The sequence below is a fragment of the Gavialis gangeticus genome, unplaced genomic scaffold, assembly GCF_001723915.1.
Source record: "Gavialis gangeticus isolate Ggan-Ray unplaced genomic scaffold, GavGan_comp1, whole genome shotgun sequence".
Classification (NCBI taxonomy): Eukaryota; Metazoa; Chordata; order Crocodylia; family Gavialidae; genus Gavialis; species Gavialis gangeticus.
The window spans coordinates 64823361-64834245 of NW_017729022.1; positions in this window are offsets into that span (position 1 = coordinate 64823361).

Here is a 10885-nt window from a genome sequence, read left to right on the forward strand (position 1 = left end):
AAAAAAAAAAAAAAAAAAAAAAGGGTGTGTCAGGCAAGTATTGTACCACTGAACCACAATATATATATATAGGCTGGATCACCCACTGTTGTGGTTCAGTGGTACAATACTTGCCTGCCACACAGGCAACCCAGGTTCAATTCCCAGGTGTGTATGTTACTATAGCTATTGAGGCACCAAACATCTGGACTTGATCTGGCCTTTGGATTCTGTCTCAATGGTCTAAAGGGGGATGTCTAGGTATCCTTCACTCCTGCCTAGGCATATGCATCAAAGGTCCTGGTGACCTTGCACACACATGCCATGATCCAGAAGGATTGACATTTGCCTACTACTATATGCTGGATCAGACTTTCTCCAATGTAATGAATATTTACTTAATCTGAGCAGGCATCTCCTCCGAGATTGCAGAAAGCAGAAGGGACATGTTTGTCTAACTACTTGCAAGGTGAGCTTTGCAGCATGTGTGTGACTGACTTGATTTTACCAGCGTCTCGCATGCAATGTTAACACCAAGATTTTAATCACTCTGCATAATGCAATCTGGGAATGTACTTGTTCAAATACATGGCACTGGCCTTCATGCAAATTATCACTGCAAAAGCAAATGTACATAGCTGTGCAAATCATGTGCCCTTAAAGTGATTTTGAAATATGCACTCAGAGCTTGAGCTCATCTTGAAGTTAGAGCACTAGCCTGGGAAAACAGCGCAGTCTCTGGTCTCAGGATGGTCAGACTCAGTGCGTGTTAGCCTGGTGCCTGGGCAGAAAGCGCCTTAATACCATGGAATGGCATAAAGCAGGCTATTTCCTCAATTTTGCAGCCAGGATAGCATTCCTCTCCTAAACGTGAACACTGATCTACTGCCAGTTTGGAGGAGTTGCTGGATATGTCCCAGACTTTGCATGTACTGTTGTGTATGACTTGGCATGTTTCATGCAGTTTGCTCTTTGAGTTCTTGTGGATCCGGGAAGGATGCCTGCCCCTACCTCTGTTCAAACAACTCCAGCCTTTCCCCTAGTTGTGAGCTGATGTTCAAAGGAGCAGGCTTTAACTCTTGATTGACAACATTGTCGTCCCCCCCAGCCCTTGTATGTTCTGAACCTTGTACCGTGCAACCTTGATCTAATTAACTGTGGGTTGGTTGCACTCCTTTGGCCTGTACCGACTGCAGTTTGCTACCTATGGAATTGCTAGAGGCCTCCTAATAGTGCCGTTACAGGGCTGTAGCTGTACCCTGGAGGTGTTTTGTTATGAAGATCTCTTTATTTTTTTCTCTGGAAAATTCAACTTGCCCGTCCCTGGAGAGAGTCTGATTTACCTAAACATACCAAGTGTGGTGGTGATACTTGTGTTGGTAATTTCAAGTGTAGAGGGAGCTATGACTAGTGCCAGACCCTGGCAGAATACCTTCCTGTTAAGTGAACCTCTGTACTTATGAAAGTGAAGATTCCCATTGAAGCAGGGAATCCATTACCCAAAAGGATACTCCTCACCCCCAGTCTCCACTGCAAAGGAGTTGGAGCTGCTTAGACAGCTTAGCTGTTGGCCACGTGGAGATTATGGGATTCCAGTGAACTGAAGTTGTTATAACTAAACACAAACACCAGAAGCCTGGTTCTCTTCCATCTCTAGACTTCACAGGAAAAACTACTTTTCTTCCTTGAGGGAAGGAGGGGAACTGACCTCTACAGCTGACGACTCGGTGGATGTTTACAAGTGTGTTCGCCGCTTTAGCGCTGCAATAAGCAAGAACGGTGTGGACAGAAAATCAGTGACTGAGCCAAGTCTGTGTGGAGCAAGGCCAATACTAGAAATCCATTGCAGGAGATTTGCCTGCTACCTGTGTGGTCAGGCCTCTCTTCATCTGTATTAGGAAATATGAGGGCTTGTCTGTACAGGGAACTGGGGAAAGCTGAAGACTTCTGAAAAACTGAGGAAAGTGCAGGACTCTCTGGGAAAGGGATTTAGGTGGGGAATTGAAACAACTCTCATCTCCCTATAGATGCCTTTCACTCTTGTGTATCATAGTAGATTAACAGAGCTTTCCCTTAGTCCTAACCTAAACCAGTGGTTCTCAGCCTTTTATGTACCAGGATGTATTTGTAAACAGCAATGGCCAGTGCCCCCCAGCCTCCCAATGTGTAGGGCAGAAGGTGGGTGTGTGGGGCAGAACGGGGGGGGGGGCAAACAGCTGCTTGCAGGCTGGAGCTCTGCCAGCCTGCAAGGGAAAAGCCAGTTTCCCACATTTTTCTCCATTAACAAAGAATCCATGTTGAAAGACGGTTGATCCATTTTTAAAGTTTGTTCATAACCTTTTCATATATTCTTGCAATCCACAGGTTGAGAAACACTGGTCTAAACCACAGATACAAGTGACGTGATGCCAGGCCTATGATGTTCGAGTGACACATGCCTCCGAATGGTATGTAAGTAAGGGGGGAGGGGAAAGGATGATCTTTGAAAGTCTCGGCACAAATTTTGTGTTGGGGATGGGGTGGGAGGAAATGAATGCTGAGACAAAGCAGTCTACTGTGATCTGCAGCAAGACTACAGGCTGCACACACACATACTTGCTGCCTAACTGGAGATCTGTAAGGGCAGGTTTGAAGTGTACCATTTGCTTCTGCCAGCTAGTGCTGCAGTCTAGGAATGTCTGTGAGCTCGGGGAGGCTTGTAGTACTAACCACCGAGTGTTTCCCCTCCACTGTCCCTTCTAGCCCCTAACAGCTGTGAAACCGCCTGGAACTCCCTCCTTGTTGATCACTAGGAAGGGCTTAGGCTCCCCCCCTTTGGAAAGCCTATCCTTCTGTATTTGCCTCCTAGCCACAGTAACAGCTGGTTTCCAGATGTCCTCCTCCTTCCTCAGCTTGATGCTCTTTGTTCTGTACAGAAATGCCCCGAGGCACCGCAAACGAGGCCAGGTCCTGCCTTGTGGCAGCTGCCCTGCACATGCATGACAGACAATGGGGAATTGTTTTAAACATTCAGTGATGCTTGTCCTAGAGGTGACTCTTCTCCAGGCCAAAGGCAGTATCTGGTGTGCTGGGTGCAGCTCCTGCTGCCCACATTGTTGTTCTGGAAGGGGTTGAGGACTCTGAGCCTCCTGTGTAGCTCTCTGCAGCCTTGCCAGACAAGAGAGTATGGACAGTTTTTTACTCGGGAGCAGCCTCTTTGTTTGCTTTGGCACCTAGCATAGAGCCTTGCAGCAGACAAATGCCAGCCCTGCTTCAGCCTCTTTAGCCAGGTCACCCTAGCTTCAGCATAGAATTGGATGGAGGCACTGGGCAGCACTGAAGGGACTGTGTGGTACGACGAAAAACACCTTTCTTCAGAACAGAAAGGGGTCCATGGCCGCAGTTGGAGACGGAGCGACAAGGTTCCTGGCTGTGGCCCTGTGGATCTTGATTTAGCAGCTGACTGGGCCACTCTGTAGCACTTTAGTAGCTATAAGTTCTTTACCATAGTGGTACCCCTGCTCCATGCCCATCACCACAAAGGCACCGGAAGAATTCATGGCAACTTCTAAGCAAAGTGTGTGGTTGCTTTTCTCAACTCTTCCAGGCACCTCACGTCTTCTGCTCCAGAGGACCCCACCATCACCACCACCGTTTGTGGGATCTGGCCATGGCATTCTCCACCCAGCTGCTCTTCCTGCCCTGAGGGGACTGGGGACTTAAGGCCTCTGGGACTTTTCTATTGCTTCCCAAGGAAAAAGTCCAGTGGTGTTTTTTCGTGACAGGACTGTCACTGTATTTAATCTGTAGGAGAGCAACAACGTGCAGTCTGACCATCCAGACTTTGAGGACCAATCCCATTTCCCATGTAGTGTTAACAGGGAGCACAGGACAGGAGTAAACGGAGACTATCTTGTATTTTCTGTCAGTCTCCAGAGTCTCTTGGTGACCTCTTAGCCTTTCCTTTTGCTCTGATGGATTAAGTGGAGACCCCGCATACAAGAGACAATCTCTACAGTATCTCATCCTGCCTCCAGTGAGACAGTCATCAAGACTTCAGAGGATTCCTGGAAGGCAGCTGTATCATTGCCCTATTAGTAGCATAACTGAGACAGCAGTCCCAGGCTTTGTGAAGAGGTACAAAAAAAGCTGATGTCAAAGTGATGGCTGACTGCACCGCAGCAACTGGTGCAGCCCTGGGTGCTGTGTAAATGTCCCAGATGTAGAGCTGCTCTGCTAGGCATCTAGCCCCTATAGTGCCTGTACTGGGAAAAGGATGAGAGGGGGAATCTTTCCCCAGCTGGATTTGGGGTTTTAAGCCCCTTGACACTGCTCTGCTCTGACTTTTCTACCCACTAGATGCATCTACATCCAGTTATTTACTGTGTAGTAACCAAAATTACTGTGCAGTACAGGCGTACATCTACATGTGCATGCCCGTATTATACAGTAAATATGGCGACTTGAGAGTAAAATGTACACCTGATTTGTTACTGCACAGTAATTCACATGTAGACACCCTACCATGCAGTAACACTGTGTGTGTGGACTGACTTGGGACTAACTTTAGTCCCAAGTCAGTCCACACACTGCGTTAATGTGTTTTAATACCTGCACATTTAGATGCTAGCCTATTCCCACTTATTGCACAGTAACTTACTGCACAGTAAATTTAAACCAGCATAAATGCACATGTAGGCACACCCACTATTTTAAAAATGTGTCCCCGCTGAGCCAGATGTCCTCAAGGTTGAGCATAGGCCCAATGTACCTGATGCAACAGAAAGAAAGCGGGTCTGAACAGAAATGAGGATCTCACCCCAAGTAACCCTAGCAAGGCTGGACCAGTTCTGTTTACTTCAAGAAGGAATGCTGATTTTTGTCATAAAGAAAAGCAGGAGGACTTTGAAGCATAAATATCTAGCTAGCCAAGAAAAAGCTTTGATAAGGTAGCAATCAAATTTTCCACGTTGGATTTTGACTCTTTCTACTGCTGATGTAATTGTACCTGATGCAGCTTGCCACAAATAGGATCATCATTTTCATAAGCACAGTTCACCCAGAATGTCTAATTCGGAACATGTCCTTGTGGGAAAAGGATGGCTTAAGCTATTTTGCAGTCTTTTACATGCAAATAAAACTTGATGTTTCTCCTAGAGCAGATCCCCCTAGTGGGCATTTCTGGAATTCTCTTTGAGGGGTGTTTTTTATTTCTGCAATAACCTATCATTAGTAATGAGCTCAGTTGGACCCCAAACAAGAAGTGGGGGCAACTGCTACAGTGCTGGCTCAGCATTAAAGAATGCGTGTCCCCAGTGGACAAGATGTCCCCCGAGCTGAGTATAGACCCAGCGTACCTGATTTGTAAAAGAGAAAGCAGGTCTGAGACCTTCAGGCAATTCATATGTGGTCCTTGGTGCATTTATGCTCAAACTTACTCCTGAATTTGAGTTTCTGCAGAATGTTTTCTCCTTGCTCCTCTGAAAGGTGCCTTCTCTGAGGAATGGAGGGTTTTGATCCATAAGAAATGGGAAGGATGAGGCAGCTTGTATATTTATTAATGAGACAAAGGTGGGAATGCGTGTTCAGTGGGGGCTGTCAAGAGCAGTTGTTCCTGGTGCCAGGGACTGCACATTCATTTCAAATTTTACTTACATATGAGCTCAGGTTCACTGGCCCAAAATCCACTTCCTGGAAGTGGGGGTTGGAAAACTGAGACAATAGAAAGGCCAACAGGCAAGTCTTAATTTGAAAGTTATGTGTTGCAGACCAAGCTGGTAAGCTGATTTCTGGCCACAGTTCCCCAGTGACCCAACATAATCGCCACCAAAAACACCAGGGTATTGAATCAAAATAGGATACTGTAAGGGTCCAGGCCCCTGGGGAATACCACGTGCTGTACTAGTCCCCCAGCTCTCAAAGAATGATGGAAAGTTACTGTGAGGGGTTCAGAGACAGCCATACAAATAAGAAACTCTCTTAACAAAAAATGCTTTAGGAATATTTGCCTTACAAATGAGCTGAATGAGAGGGGACAGACTAGAAAGCTGAGAAACCATGAGTAGTCTAGAAAAGGTAAACTGGGTGCTTCTGTCTTTCATGTTTGGTAAGAAAAGAGCAAGGACTTTTGGGAACTGTACGGAAGTTCAGGAAAGCTAGATCAGTCTAAAAATGGTCATCCTGATCTAAAATAGACTACCTCAGAGTAGGGTTAACTTAGATTGGGTAGGCCAATTTTAGACCAATCTAATCTTTCTGGAACTTTTGCACAGTTCACACTTAGATTGACGTATCTAGGGATCTGAGTGTAAGGTCTGTGTCTGGGTGAACTAAGTTGGATCAGGTGGCCATTTTTAACGTGATCTAACCACCCCTTGACCTAGGGTGCCCGTAAGTCTCGGTTTGGCTGGGACACTCCAGGATTCTGTAGCCCGGTGCCAGCAGTAGCACATCATGAAATGCACCCATGAATACCTAGACTTTCTCACCCTAGCTTGCCCTAAGAAACAGCACTGAAACCCCAATGGCAATCTGTGTACAAGTCAAGAGAATATTCCAGGCAACAGTTTCAAACTGGGATAAACCCAGTCAGGAATAAACCCTGACTGACCTCCCAGGTTTTACTGTGATCATGGTTTCTTGTTTGTCTTTTAGCTATACTTTAAAGTCAGGCAGGCTCATCCTCATCCTCTGGTCTGACTTTCAGCACAACATAGACTACTCAGTGGCTCCTGCCCCTAGTGCAGCTGTGGATGGAGCTACAGTTGATCATGTAGAAGGCCATCCAGTCTCAATGTAAACCACCAAAGTGATGGGCAATCCACTGTGTCTCTGGAATAGTTATACTAATGAGTAGAACTGGATGGAAAAATGTGAATTGAATGCAATTTGTAAAAATTCTGTAATTCTGCTGAGAAGTGGGATGCTTTCCTGTCAGCTCCCTTACCCAGCTCCTTAGCAGCATGTACTGAGAGTCCTGGGCTCAAAGACAGTCTGCCAAACAAACTGCCCCAGAACCAGGGCTTCCTGCAGAGCTACGAGGAAAACGATAGTTCTGTTTCATTAATATCTTTATAATCTTAGCTTTTCATTCTGAAATAGAAGGTGTCCAGATTTCAGTATCTTGGTATCCTCCATAAAATGGAATTACTGTTCCCTGCTCAACTCTACTAATGACAGATGACTAAACAACTCCTTTTTTAACACAGATTTTTTTTTTTTTACAAATGTAATAACTTTTATCCCGTAATGATCCTCTGCTGCACTCACCCCAGCTGCATTATGAGTTATGAACAAAGTTGACCTCTGTGGTAAATCAAGGAGTCCCTCAAACAAGAGAAGCTACTGAAAAATAGCAATAAAAATATATTCAAGCTCTAACCTAGACTCTTACTATGGGAAACTTGTACTGTCAACTGGACTTTCTACTTGCCAGTAGTTGTTCATAGGTATTTATATAAAAGAGAAGTGTTTTGGCTTTGAAAACAAACACAGCAATTTTAACAAAGGGTTCCCAAAAAAAATTCCTTTTTTTTGCCAATGATGAGCCCAGTTTCCCAGCAGTCTGGTTGCTATAAGGAAGCACAGGAGAATTGGATTAATTTTCCCCATTTAAACAAAAATCTTCCATAACCACAGGTAAGGAGGGAAGAAACAGTACTTGGCAAACATAGTTACTTTAAGTGCCTTTGCTGCAAGTGTTTACACTTTCATCCTGAAAAAATGGATTATCATGTTAGTACAGAAGTACATCCAGCTTGCATTGTTTGAACAGAGATGGAAATGAGAAGATGTTTAGAAAAACCCTTCCAATCTGGTGCAATCTAGGTTGTTGCAAAGGCCAACACCCATCCCTTCTTCAGAAATGATGCCAATGCAGGGATAAATCATTCAGATGCGAGTTGCCTCAGCAGTCTTTGGGGTAGGTGTTTAAAGCTTCACTACTAGTAGTAGGCGAGACAATAGAATTATTCTGAGTCAGACATCAATTTACTGAATGCAATCCTAGCTTGAAAATAAAGTGAAGCTGGAGTGACTTCTCCAGGGTGCAAAAACCTAAGCTGTGTATATGGAGATACTGAACTGCCCACACACCACTGTCCCCATCTCAGCCTTGCTGGTTTAATCCAAAGGAAAGGCAGGTGCCAGTATGTCTGAGGCTAAGAAATCTTCCAGGCTGCCCCTCTTAAGTTTGGCATTACAACTTCTTGCCTACATAGTTGTACGCTAAATTGTTTTCCTACTAAGAAAGCCTCTGACAGCTCCTAGGGGATATCACTGGCCACCCTCAGTATTTGTAGCTCGTGAAAGTGCCTAATGCTTGTAAGCGCCCCTGTATAAATTACTACATATTTGTAATAACATTTGCCATCTTGGGATGTCTTGCTGGAATTGTACATCAGAGAGGGACACACAAATCTTATGAACTGTAGGGCTGCTGACCTGCTTCCCCAGCCTGGGACTGATTGAATGCCATGCCCAGAGTCTGCTCAGAGCCTCCAGGGCACAGTTTAAGCTTCAAACAAAGACCTCACAAAGTAACACCACGGCAAAGATATTCTCCTAAACAAAGCAGGCTGCTGAGGCCTTTCGCCTCACATCTGGGCTTCAACCCAGGTCTAGCTACAATGGCCCACCTGCTTCCCCCAACAACCCCCTGCAACCCCTTTCAGCCCTTTTTAGAAATCTCACAACCCCTTTTCAGCTGGTTTTGATAATCTGCCTATGTCTTATGGGGACCAAACACCTGTTTGTAAAGGGATCTTGACTCTAAGCAGGGCTGGCTTTCCCCACTGCCCAAAGCACTTGAAGAGGCAGACAAGCCTGTCATTCACACCAAAACAAAGACATTTAAGACTTTGTCTTGATTTGGAACAAGCCGTGATTTCAGCCATCAGAAGAGCTCCACCAGGGCAAATTAGAGCTTGCTTTAGATGCAGTCCTGGTGCTGCTGTCTGAGGGGGTGAAATTGTGACTTGTGCCAAGGCCGGGCAAGGCCCAAAAGCACTTAAACCTCCATTTGTGACTGAACCAGGCGACATGGCAGAGCAGGAATATATAAGCAATTTCAACCAATAATATCGTGTCTTAGCTCAGGCCTTGCTGAATTCAACCTGGTTAGCATTCAAGTCCTCTCTTCTTTGCATCCTATTTATACAATCTTTGGGCCCCGCTGTGATCTTGTTCTGCCAGAAGTGGATTTAATGCCTGCTAAATTCTGTTTCAGCTAAGGGGAATAAAAAACATCTAATATTATTTTTACCCACATCTAAAAAATACATAAAAGTATCTAAAAGGATCAGGTAGTATTTCAGAATCAGCAAAAGCCAGAATTGTAGTGCTGAATTCCACAAAATTAAATAGCGCCTCAGGAAATTACTACTCCTTTATTCTAACCTCTATTCAACATCTTACATTACATTTTTAGAAGATGAAAATAAAGATGTACATGGCAAATATTTGGCTTTGAGTACCCTTCAGAACCTTTAATATAGATAAAACTTGGTTGGGATGGAGAAATTGTCCTATGGACAAAAAAATGAATTATGGGATTAAATAGTAATTGATAAGTAGGAATGTTAGAAGTGGACATTTTGTCTTGTAGGGTATCACACTTAATACATCACACTTAAGTAAGAAATACCCTTTCTTCGGCCCATTGTTCAACAATTATATATATCTTTTGGCCATGTGCGCTAATAATGCACATATATTAGTTATATATGGAAAGTGGATGGAGTTAAGGTTGTGTGTTTGATTCTGATGTAAGGAATATGGTTATTGAATGTGTCAGGAGTTTGTGGCAGATGTGAGCCAGCTGTGACTTTAGATCAGGTTGTCTTATGGCTATTAAGGCTTATGAACACTGGTTGCTTTAGCGGCTTAGCTGGTGATTTCCTTGCTTTGCTAGTGATGGTTTTAGAACAACTTGCACTCAAGCCATACTGTAAGCTAACTTTCTTGTTTGAGGGAACTGGTCTATGAAGCTAGAACATCTTAGATCTATGGATACTGAATATGAAGTACATCTCCGCCTCCCTAGCTGAATGCCCTTTTGCCTGCAGAGTAGATTGAACACTCCTTGTGGGCAAAAGTGTTCATCTTAGCTGATGGGCTAAGAACAACATCCTTCCCAGAGGACCAAACATCTGCAGTCCTCTGACTACTACATACAACTCCAAATATGTGTCACAACTTTGCAGGAGAACTTCAGAGAAATTTAGAAATCATCTTCTTCACTTAACCTACTTCAAAGAGATCAACTCCAGGAGAAAAATCACCACATGCTACAACAACATAAATGAGAAAAATCTAGACATTTTCCCAAACATTATATACTGTATACAAAGAGACTACCAACAATTTTCTACAACATCCATCCAACATAAAAAGAAGAAATGGAACCATTTACTTCAGGAACAACTTTCCCAACAACAAAACAACCATCAGAGAAAACACACCAACACTGTACACCATTCCAACCTCAACCTCAATGAAACTGAAAGATGCAACCAACCCTCAGATAGCATCACTCTCTCTACACACACACTTACCAAACCTAAAAAATTGTCCTCTCTAATGACCTGAATTTCTGTCCAGAAAAATACCCTAATAAAATACTTCAATGTAGAGAACTAGAAGAATTCTTCTGATGCCTCTGCCTCAAGGAATATTTCTACAACCAAAACGAATCCACTTCCAAGAACACTTTATCCTTTGACAACATTGAGGAAAAGATCAACCCCCCAAAAGCCATCAGAGTGGACACCTAACAGTGGAGGAAATTCTAACCATGACTGCTATATTGACTGGTTCAGGGAAAGAATAAACAATGAGATAATCAACAACACATGCCACTATAACAACCTCTCCCTCTCAGAGAGAAGGACCATAGAATCCCTAAGATCAAACCACCAAATAGTAATAA